Source organism: Capsicum annuum, chromosome 9, assembly GCF_002878395.1.
Source record: "Capsicum annuum cultivar UCD-10X-F1 chromosome 9, UCD10Xv1.1, whole genome shotgun sequence".
Taxonomy (NCBI): domain Eukaryota; kingdom Viridiplantae; phylum Streptophyta; class Magnoliopsida; order Solanales; family Solanaceae; genus Capsicum; species Capsicum annuum.
In genome coordinates, this window is record NC_061119.1 from 9,833,103 (window position 1) to 9,845,695 (window position 12,593).

Here is a 12,593-nt window from a genome sequence, read left to right on the forward strand (position 1 = left end):
CAATTAATCTCATAGTAATTACATGATCAATTAAGTATTTCATCCTTAGTAGAATAATTAATTGACCAATTTTATTTAAAATGATTCAAATTAAGTCATTATTAGTAATAACTATGTTGATTTAACTAAAATTAAACATGAATTGATGAGTTCACTTACAATTTCAATTAATCTCGTAGTAATTACATGATTAAATAAGTGTATTTGTCTCAAATAGAGTGATCAATCGACCAATTTTATTTGAAATAATTCAAATTAAGTCACTATTAGTAATAACTAAATTGATTTAACTAAAATTTAAGATAAACTTATAATTTTAATTAATCTCATAGTAATTAAATGATCAACTAAGTGTATTCGTCATGAGTAGAGTGATCAATTGACCAATTTTATTTGAAATGAATCAAATTAAGCCATTATTCGTAATAACTAAACTCATATAACTAAAATTAAATATGAATTGCTAAGTTCACTTACAATTTCAATTAATCTAATAGTAATTGTATGATCAACTATGTGTATCATCTCGAGGAGAGTGATCAATCAACCAATTTTATTTGAAATGATTCAACTTAAGTTATTATTAGTAATAACTAAATTGATTTTAACTAAATTAAAGATGAATTGATAAGTCCACATATAATTTTAATTAATGTATTTGTCCTTAATAGAATGATCAATTGATAATTTTTATTTTAAATGATTCAAATTAAGCAATTATTAGTAATAATTAAATTGATTTAACTAAAATTAAAGACAAGACCTTAGACAAGGGGACAAATATTTGAGTCCTCTTAAAAATATCTGAGCTTTAGCATTTTAAATTATTTTTCAACATATATCTTATATGTTTGATAATTTTCAACAGATGAGTCATATGTTGCAATAACTTGGTCATCTGTTGCAACAGATGTCTATATTTGCTTGATAATTTTTAATAGATAAATTAGTTGTTGCAACAAGTGAGTCATTTGTTGCAACAGATGTCTATATCTGTTTGGTCATTTTCAACAGATGTTTTTATCTGTTTGGTCATTTCCAATAAATTACTCATCTGTTGTAACATATTAGTCATCTTTTGATTCAAATTAAACCATTATCAGTAATAAATAAATTTATTACTAAAATAAAATATGAATTAATAAGTTCAATTACAGTTTCAATTAATCTCATGCTAATTACACGATCAACTGAGTATGTTCGTCTTGAGTAGAGTGACCAATTGACCAATTTTATTTGAAATGATTCAAACTAAGTCATCATTAGAAATAACTATATTGATTTAACTAAAATTAAAGATGAATTAGTAAGTTCAATTACGATTTTGATTAATCTCATAGTAATTACATAATCAATTAAGTGTTTCATACTAGATAGAATGATTAATTGACCAATTTTATTTGAAATAATTCAAATTAAACCATTGTTAGAAATAACTATATTGATTTAACTAAAATTAAAGATGAATTAGTAAGTTCAATTACAATTTCAATTAATCTCATTGTAATTACATGATTATCTAAGTGTATTCGTCTTGAGTAAAGTATTGATTGACCAATTTTATTTGAAATGATTCAAACTAAGACATTATTAGTAATAACAACATTGATTTAACTAAAATTAAAGATAAATTGATAAGTTCAATTACGATTTCAATTATTCTCATATTAATTACACGATCATCTTAGTGTGTTCGTTCTGAGTAGAGTGATCAATTGATTAATTTTATTTGAAATGACTCAAATTAAGTCATTATTAGTAATGAATAAATTTATTTAATAATTATAATTTCAATTAATCTCATATTAATTACATGATCATTTAAGTGTATAACCTAACCTATTGCAACAGATTTAACCTGTTGCAACAGATGAGTCATCTGTTGAAAATTATCAAACAGATATACACATATGTTGCAATAAATTGGTCATCTATTGTAACAAATATCTTTATCTGTTGGTCATTTCCAATAGATGAATAATCTGTTGCAACATATGACTTTATTTGTTTGTTATTTCTAACAAATTACTAATCTGTTGCAATATATGACTAATCTGTTGCAACATATGTCTTTATCTGTTTGGTCATTTTCAACAATTACTAATTTGTTGCGACATACGATCAATCTGTTGTAATAGATGTCTTTATCTACTTGGCCATTTCTAATAGATTACCCATCTGTTATCAATCTATCTTTAACTTTGATGTAATAGTAAATAATCTTATGTTGTTATTTAATTTTAGTCTATGACCTTGCTCTCAACCAAACACTTTCTTTCTTGTAATTGACTCTTTCCACTCCCGAACGCTCAAAAACTATACCTCTCAACATCTTAAAAAATGGGCAGAATGGAAAAAAATAAGAATAAACTCAGTCGATCAAATATAGATTTTCTCATTCATTACATAAAAAATATTTACAACATTAGGTATATCCGATAAAATAAATTACATATGATAAAAAAAATATAACATTATTATTATTATTATTATTATTATTGTCAATCGAAAATCCATTGGCAGCAGATTCCTCAGTCTTCGAATCCCACGAAGCACCCCTACTCTCGCGGCACCCAACTCTCACTTGAGTTCATGAACCAGCCTTTCAAGTTCCTACACTGTGTCAAGCAGAATCGTCATGTACCAAATCAGATTAGTCATATCTAGAACATGCATGAACAAATAATGTAAAACACTAAACCACATATAATACCAACTGATAGTTTAACAAAAAAAATGTGAAAATTAACTAGAAAATAGATGCATGTTAATAATTTTCATATTAGAACAAGAAAATAAAATATACCTCAACGGACGAACAAGAAATTTATTTTTGAAAAGAAGTAATTGAAGATATAATGGAGGTTTTATGCATGACAAGATGCAAGAGATAGAGATAACGAGACCTATTTATAAAAGATTGAATGAGTGAGTAGTGCAATGTGTTAGGCAAAAAATCACGACCGTTCACCTCTTTTTTAATAATTATATCTCTTAATTAAATCAAACTTGGTGACTTTTCGATTATTTAAATTAAAAAAATAGATTTAAATACAAAAAAGGTGAAAAGTCATAACTTTTTATCTTATTGGTATTTTAATTATTTAAATTAAATAGCTACAAAATTGTGTTTATCATATTTTTTTCATATTATTTATTTACGAATTATTTTTTTAATTAAATAATGAAAAGTCATGACCCTTGAGTTATTTCAACAGATGATATATTTGTTGCAACATATGGTCCATCTGTTACAACAGATGATCCTTCTGTTGCAACATATGACTTATCTGTTGGAGTAATTGATTCATTTTTGCAACATATGATTCATCTGTTGCAACAGATTGTTCATTTATTGAAAAAATAAATCAATAGTAAGATTTATTTAATAGAAACAATAACAAATCATCATTTATCAATACATTATTTTTACCATGAGATTAATTGAAATCGTAATTACACTTACTAATTTATCTTTAATTTTAGTTAAATCAATATAGTTATTTCTAATGATGTCTTAGTTTGAACCATTTCAGATAAAATTGGTCAATTGACCACTCTACTCAGGACGAACATACTTAGCTGATCATGTAATTACCATGAGATTAATTGAAAATGCAATTGAACTTATTAATTCATATTTTATTTTAGTTAAATCAATTTAGTTATTACTAATAATGGCTTAATTTGAATCAATAGATGACTAACATGTTGCAATAGATTAGTAATCTGTTGGAAAACACCAAACAGTTAAAGACATCTGTTGAAAATGACCAAACACATATAAACATCTGTTGCAACAGATGACTAACCTGTTGCAATAACTAACTCATCTATTGAAAATTATCAAACAAATATAGACATCTGTTACAACAGATGACTAAATTATTGCAACATGTGATTCATTTGTTAGAAATTATTAAATAGACAAGATATATGTTAAAAAGAAATTTAAAATACTAAAGCTCAAATGTTTTTAGGAGAACTCAAACATTTGTCCCCTTGTCTAAGGTTTTGTATTAAAGACGGGTCTTCAATTTTAATTAAGTTAATTTAGTTATAATTAATAATTGTTTAATTTGAATCCGCAAATGACTAAGTTGTTATAAACATCTGTTGCAACAGATGACTAACTTGTTGCAATAAATAGGTCATCTGTTGGAAAATAATTAAAATACTAGGGAACTCAAATATTTTTAGAAGAACTCAAATATTTGTCCCATTGTCTTAGAGATGTTTTTATTTTAGCTAAATCAATTTAGTTATTACTAATAATTGCTTAATTTGAATCAACAGATGACTAACATGTTGCATCGGATGATTCATTTGTTAAAAATTATCAAACAGATAGAAAATTTATTGTAACAGGTGGGTCAACTATTAGAAAGAAATTAAAACACTAGGGAACTTAAATGTTTTTAGGAGAACTCAAACATTTGTTCCCTTGATCCTTTTGCATTTTATGTGTGATATATTATTTTTGTCTTCTTTACCTGTTTTATGAAATTTTTCATGTGTTCTACTTATTCGTTGTGCCCCTGTTGAAATTTTTGAAATTTTTTTAGGTTAAATTTTGTTCGTATGTCACTTGGACATTACTTCATAGGTGATTTTCTAAGTAAAATTATGATTTTTGTTGAATTTCTTATTTGGTGTATCTGCTACTGCTACAATAGATAAAACCTGCAACATGAATCCAATATATGAGTCATCTGTTGTAATAAATGAGTAATCTGTTGCAATATATGACTAATCTGTTGCAACAGATGACCCATAAATTGGATTCATGTTACAACACTATAATATGAATCCAATAAATGAGTAATTTGTTGCAACAGATTAGTCATATATGTTGCAACAGATGAGTAATTTGTTGTAAAAAATTAGTCATATATGTTGCAACAGATTAGTCATAATGTTGCAACAAATTACTAATTTATGTAACAGATTAGTCATATATGTTGCGAAAGATTAGTCATATATGTTACAACAGATTAGTCATATATGTTGCAACATATTTCTAATTTGTGCAATAGATTAGTCATATATGTTGCAACAGATTACTAATCTGCGCAATAGATTAGTCATATATGTTGCGATAGATTACTAATCTACGCAACAAATTAGTCATATATGTTGCAACAGATTACTCATCTGTTGAATTCACATTACATGTTTAATCCATTGTTGAAAAACAGCAGTAGCAGATACACCCAGATGAGAAATTCAACTAAAAAAATAACAAACATAAAAAAAATAACAAACAATATAAAAAAATTACAAACACCAACAAATCAAGTTCCTCATTTTCGTCATAACTAAAAAGCCCTAATGAACGATGAAGAACTCGAAGTTGTTGTCGCTGGAGAATGTTGTCACGTCAACTGACGGTTGAAAGTCTAAAAGGAACGGACAAGAACTCAAAACTATTTGTCAAACTATTTGTCATTAGAGGTTGAAGTTGCACAAGATTGAAGGGAGAAATTTGGAAAGTTGTTGGTTAGGAGAAGTTAGAGAGAGAAACTATCTAGAGAAAGAGAGATTAATTTGCAGAGAGAGAAAAATTTTGTGGGTGTGGGTTGATTTGTATTTTTGAAAAGATTAAAATTTTTTTAAAATATTAATCAAGTCTACAATTAACTTAATCAGGTTTCCTAAGGATGTTTGACCCTTTAAGTTGGTCAATGTCACTAATCCTTCATTCAAGACTTAAAAGACACCTTTTGATACGGGAATAATCACAGATATGGACATAGAAGAGTGCGTGTTGGACCCGAGCCTCGGTATGTGCAATTGAAGTGTAAAAGACGCCCAAAATGCACCCAAATCAGCCAATAAATTACACTAGATAGGTGCACACTCTTTGAAGGGTCTTTTGGTCATTTTAACTTATATTTTGTAATAGTTATAAAAGGAACATTGTAGGGTTTTTAGATTTAAATTTTAGATGATATTTTAAGTCTTTAAACACAAAGAACACAAGTCTTCTCCCTTTAGAGGCACAAAACTTAAACTAGGACAAGATCTAGTGTAGAATCACTAGTGATTGTGTTTACTTAGAAACATCGATGCTTGAGAGTTGGAATCCGATCTAGTGTCATGTAAGAGATAGGCCTTTGTTGTGTGTAGTGTTAAGGGTCCAAGAGTGGAATAGGCTCTTGGGTTCTTAAGATTATACCAATCAATTGTCTATCTATCTATCCCTTTTTTTTTATTGTAATTCTTATTAGTGTTGTTCTAGTTCTTGTAAGTCGTGGCTTGTTGTTCTTGTTATAACATTGTTGTTGTTCTTTGTGTCCTTAATTTTCAAGTTGTCAATATAGTTTAGTGGCTGTTTTTGGTGTTAAAACACACCTTTTATCTCATGATTGTTCTTGTCATTGTTGAATCCGAGTGTGGTCACTAAAAGAGGTCCTCAATTCTAAACTAGTGGACTGATTTTGATCTTTGTTTCGTGCTTTATTATTTTTCTTATATCATTTGGTATCAAACCCATCTTTGATTTTCTTCTTACAAGATCAATCTTGGGCTTGAGAGTTGGAAAATAAAATAAAAAAATCTTGTGTTCTTGAGTTGTTTTTGACAGAGACTAGTGTCTTGTTGTTATCTTGGCCGAGTTGTTGGTGTCTAGATCTTGGTGTCTTTTTTTTTTTTAGTTGTTTCCAAAGTGTTGGTTTTCTTGTTCACTAGCACTTTGAGTTTAGATCTAAAATTGAGCTTGAATTGTTGAAGGTTGTTGTGTGAATATTGTCATGGTCGTGCGTTGATGATGTTGTTATAACTTGGCCGAAAGTTGAACTTGTAGTTGGACATTGGTGTTGTTGTAGTTCTTGAAAGTAGTGTTGTTGTTGTTGATCTTTAAGTTCTTAATAACCTTTATCTTTTGTTTAAAACCAAAATACAACACCAAGAGACTAGGCCATTTGTTAGAGGTTTTGTAGTTGACCTTGTTGGTGTGGAATTATTGTTGTTCTTGCAGATTGGTGTTGGATGTTCTTGTTGTGGTTGTCGTGTTCTTGAAGTTCTTCGCCATATTCATCACCTTGTTAAAATTAAAGTGAACTTTAGATCTTCAAAAGGTGAAAGACAAGGTGTAGTATTTGTTAAGTCTTGAAAGACCTCCAACCACCAAAAGACTTTACATCACATCTCCATCACTTTTCCATAAAACAAGGGTCCATGTTTTAAGGAGAAGTACAAGTTTAGTCAAAGACTTTTGAGTCTTGAAATTTAAATTCCAAAGACTAGTTTGTATTTTCCTTCATTAAATAATTTCTACCAAAGTCCAAATTGTAGAATTGATCAAGACCTCCAAATTTGAAAAATAAAATTGTTGAGAACCGAGGCCAATCACGGACTGCCACATCACCAATTACTGTTCACTGACATATTTTAAGCTCAAATTTGGATCTTTTAGTTTTATTTTGTGTCTTTAGTTTCGTTTGTTGATTCTCATACTAACTTACAAGCTAGTGACCAATTACTAGATTGTGAGTTGGTTTATAATTTTTTTGTGTGTGTTTACGTTCCTTTGTGTGTTTTATTCTTTTGATTCATTGTACACACTTGATTCACCTCTCAACACCTCTCGGAGTACAAGTAAGCTTACAATATTTGTGAGATTGAGTGTGGGATCCAAGAGACAAGAAATAAAAGAGAGAGTGAGGATGTTTTTGTACAACTAACGTGTTTTTTATTTTGTAAGTAACTCCTTTGCCATAATGGACAACATTTTGGCCCACCTTGATGCTATTGCCCGAGAAATAGCTAAGGCGAATGCAAGTCTTGACAAATTGGGCTCAGACATGTCTACTATACTTGAGAGGTTGGATCGAGTGGAGAGTCAAAGGAACTCTCGTGTTTCTACTCCCGAAGCTTTACCTCAAACGACCAACCCTCCAAGACCACCACTAAATGACATAGATATAAGCCAAACCAAGAAATGTCCTCAAAACCGAGACTTAAATGAGTCACTTCCTCCTCAATTCGATCAAGTCCAACAAGAGGGACTTGGAAGCCAATTTTCTCCCATCCAAGCTCCACAACCGAAACTCCCCTCTTACCAAATCATTTCTCTCAACTGAAACTCCACTTCACCAAAACTGATATATTCATGCAGAGGAGTATGGTAGAAAGGAACATGAAGGATATGGAGACTACTACAATACTTGTGTGGTGGTAGGAGACTTGTTTCGGATGAGATTGAAGACAATGCTCAAGATAGAGAGAAAGCCGAGGTTCAAAATGAAGATATTGGCCAAGACTTGTTGTTATTGAGCCCTCGGATTCCTCATGATTTTGTGGACTATTTTTGACTTATTTTTGTGACTCGTTTGCGGATTGTTTTGAGTAGGTTTCCTTTGAAGTGACCAATTGAACGAGGTAAAGCCGTGAATTTGTGGATAAATTCCTCTCAAGATGGAGAGGATGATACAGGAATAATCACGGATATGGACTTAGGAGAGTGAGTGTTGGACCCGAGCCTTGGCATGTGCAATTGAAGTGTAAAAGAGGCCAAAAATGCACCCAAATCAGCCTATAAATTACACTAGATGGATGCCCACTCTTTGAAGGGTCTTTTGGTTATTTTAACTTATATTTTGTAATAGTTATAAAAGGAACATTATAGAGTTTTTAGTTTTAGATTTTAGATGATATTTTAAGTCTTGAAACACAGAGAACACAAGTCCTCTCCCTTTGGAGGCACAAAATTGAAACTAGGACAAGATCTAGTGAGGAATCACTAGTGATTGTGTTTGCTTGGAAACACCGATGCTTAAGAGGTGGAATCCGATCTAGTGTCACGTAAGAGATAGGTCTTTGTTGTGTGTAGTGCTAAGGGTCCAAGAGTGGAATAGGCTCTTGGGTTCTTAAGATTATACCAATCAATTGTCTATCTATCTATCCCTTTTCTTTTATTGTAATTCTTGTTAGTGTTGTTCTAGTTCTTGTAAGCCGTGACTTGTTGTTCTTGTTATAACATTGTTGTTGTTCTTCGTGTCCTTAATTTTCAAGTTGTTAATATAGTTTGGTGGCTGTTTTTGGTGTTAAAACACACCCTTTATCTCATTATTGTTGTTGTCATTGTTGAATCCGAGTGTGGTCACCAAAAGAGGTCCTCGATTTCTTAACTAGTGGACTGATTTTGGTGTTTGTTTCGTGCTTCATTGTTTTTCTTGTATCACCTTTCCTTTAATTTTCTCAGCTTAGTTGTCATTTTAGAAACTCCTCATATAATAATAAATGAAATTTTGAGGAGCTTAAAAGTTATTTTTGAAAAACGACCCTAAGCTCCTCTATTTATTTTTTATATATTTTAAAAATATTTTAAGTTGTTAATTATTATTATTTATAGTATTTTTTTTATATCATTTCCAACTAATTATCTCAATTTATGCAATATCGCAAGTATTTTGAAAAGCAATGAATTTTTTATCATGCCTTTTAAATATTTTAAAATTAATTATTGTAAATAAAAATAAATAATTTTAGAAAAGTCCTCAAATAATAATAAAAGAAATTTTGAGGAGCTTAGTTATCATTTTTTAAAAACGACCCTAAGCTCCTCATTCACTCTTCTTATATTTTTTATATGTTTTAAAAATATTTTAAGTTGTTAATTATTATTATTTATAGTATTTTTTTTTATATCATTTTCAAATAATTATCTCATGCAATATCACAAGAATTTTGAAAAGCAATGAATTTTTTATCATGTTTTCTAAATATTTTAAAATTAATTATTTTAAATAAATATAAATAATTTTAAAAAAATCCTCGAATAATAATAAAAGAAACTTTGAGGAGTTTAGTTGTCATTTTTGAAAAAATGACCCTAAGCTCCTCATTCACTCTTCTTATAAAGAGTAATATGCTTTTACATCTGGTGGTTCTCGGAAAACACTATAATCTTTGTGACCCACTGTTGGAGGTTAGTCGATTTTTTTTATAAACATTGAAACAGAAAAAATTGGATAACCTGAAATAGCAAATCAAGTTTACCTGATAATGTAAAATATTTTGTACACTTACTACATTCAAGTTCGCTACTTAACCAAAAAGAAAACAACAACTACATACCCAGTATATTCCCATCAAGTGGGGTATGGGGAGAGTAAGTATACGCAGCCCATACCACTAACTCAAATGTGAGATAAAGAGGTTGTTTTCGATAGACTACCGGCTCAAAATAAAACAATCTAAGATTAACCAAAAAGAAAACAGGTTTGTTTTATTAATAATATATTTGAATTTGTTTCTACTTGTACTTTGGGTAGGCTTTTATGTATAAAGATAGTGTATATTTATATGAACTATGAAGTATGAACATATGAAAATAAGAAGAGAAGGTGAAGAAAAATAAATTTCTTATCGATTTAATCGGTACCTAATTGTTAAGGATCAAAATCGATAACAGGTATCTTATTGATTTGATTATCAATATAGCGTGTTAACAAATCAAAAATCAATAAACTGAATCGATAATACACAAAACTGAACTGACCAATGGACACCCTAAATCCATCAAGACATATCCATATGTCTTAAACCATCAGCCGCATAACATGCAAAGTAGTCTCGGGGCATATTTACATGTATTATTGTTTAGTCAATTTTATTTTTTCTCAGAAGTCCTTTTTTTCTAAAAAGTGTTTATTTTTAAAATAAGATATTTGAAAAAGTAATTTAAAAGTTTGTTTACACACTAATTGTTACTTAAAATATTTTTTTTTTTAATTTATTGGTAAAACACAAACTGCTTCTCACCAAAAATATTTAAAAAAAAAAACTTCTTAAAATGAGCTAATTTTAGAAGTTTGCCCAAACAAACCATCAAATTGTCAACCTCAAGGTGCTTATCAACAAAAATGAACCTTTGTTGTCCTGGAGTTAATCAAGTTAGACCATACTACAAACCAAACAAGGCAAACCTCATTCAAAAACCCTGCGCACTTTCTTCGTTTAAAAAAGAATGACTTATTTTAATTTTATACGGAGTTTAAACAATAAAGAAAACTTTTGAATCTTGTGACCTTAAACTAAAGTTGTGTTAAATATACTAAAATGCTCTTTAATCTTGTGATCTTGAACATATCACGTGGAAAGTTGAAATTAAAGTATTGTCAAAATAAAAAAGGGACATTTTTTTTAAACAGACTAAAAATGAAAGTATGTCATTCATTTTTAAAGGGAGGAAGTAGTAGATTAAACGTAAAGAAAAGAATGATGGATAACTCTAACACCAAAAACTAGGTCATGTCTAAAATCCACATACGTAGACACCAAATCATTCCTCGATTAATTTTGTGTCAAACTCAATTCAGAAAACTATTTCACGAGAGAGGATTGTTCAAGATTATATAAGGAGACAATACAAGTAAGTTTTTTTCTATTAGAATCAACTTGTGCATATATAAAAATATAGGTAAACTTCTTATTGATCTTGCAAAACTTGTAACTAATTTAACGACACATTTTAATTTATGTTAGTTCGACAAGACTAGTGAACAATTTAAGATATGTTAAATCAAGACTGTATTATAATTATACTTCACCAACATAACTTGTGAGCAAAATAAGATCAGCTAATCCGACATTAATTGTGAATAATTTAACAAGATCTGTAATTTTTCATTCTTTCGTGTTGTATAACTTGTAAAAAGTTATTTCTGTGCAAGTTCCTTAATTATGAATATCAGAAGTGCGTTGACTCAAAAAAAGAGAGAGGGGCTTTTTTAAAAGGCTAAAAAATTTAACGTATATAAATAGTATAAATAACATTAATTACACTCTCTCCCACTTTTTAATTACTTTATTCTCTCTCTATTAATATACATAACATAGCTCACATATATATAGCATTCTATGTATATGTGGGATTTTTGTAATATGTTCAGGGAATTGGGATTTTTTATAATATTGAAAACATAAGTTGTGTATTTGTGTAGTTTTTTTATATAAATATAGTGAGTGTGCTTGCAAGATATAGATATACCACTTACGAAAAAGAACCCCAAATCGATAAATAACAGTAAAAATGATGCTAGTTGTGCAAATTTCCCCAAAGAAAAATTGTAGGGGTCCATTAGATTATGATTTGGACCAAGTCCAAATTGCTTATTATGGGCTGGATTCTTTGGAAATTTAACTGAACTTGTCTATCATTGTGGCCCATTTCATTAAATAAAGTAAGAAAAAATTAGGAAAAAAATTAGAAATAGCAATCATAGAGCCTTAATTGTAACTTTTATAGCAACAGTTTCAAAATTACAAAAAATAGAAATAAGTATTTTGTATTTGAGTAAACTGTTGCTATTTAAATAAATATACAATTAAAGATTTTGTTCCTAATTTAACTCAAATCTGTTTGAGTTTAATAAGGGAAAAACGGTTCCTTAATTTAAGGGACATTTCATTTTACAGATTTCTTAACCTTTTAGAACTCTTTTTTTTACCGCAACTGTTAAATTACAGCTACTAATTTAAATCAAAAACGATTTTCGTAATCAACATCTCAATTCAAATTCAAAATACAAATGCAAATTCAAAAACGTTTTCCTTCAAGTTATTTTTTATGCTGATCGACTAACATT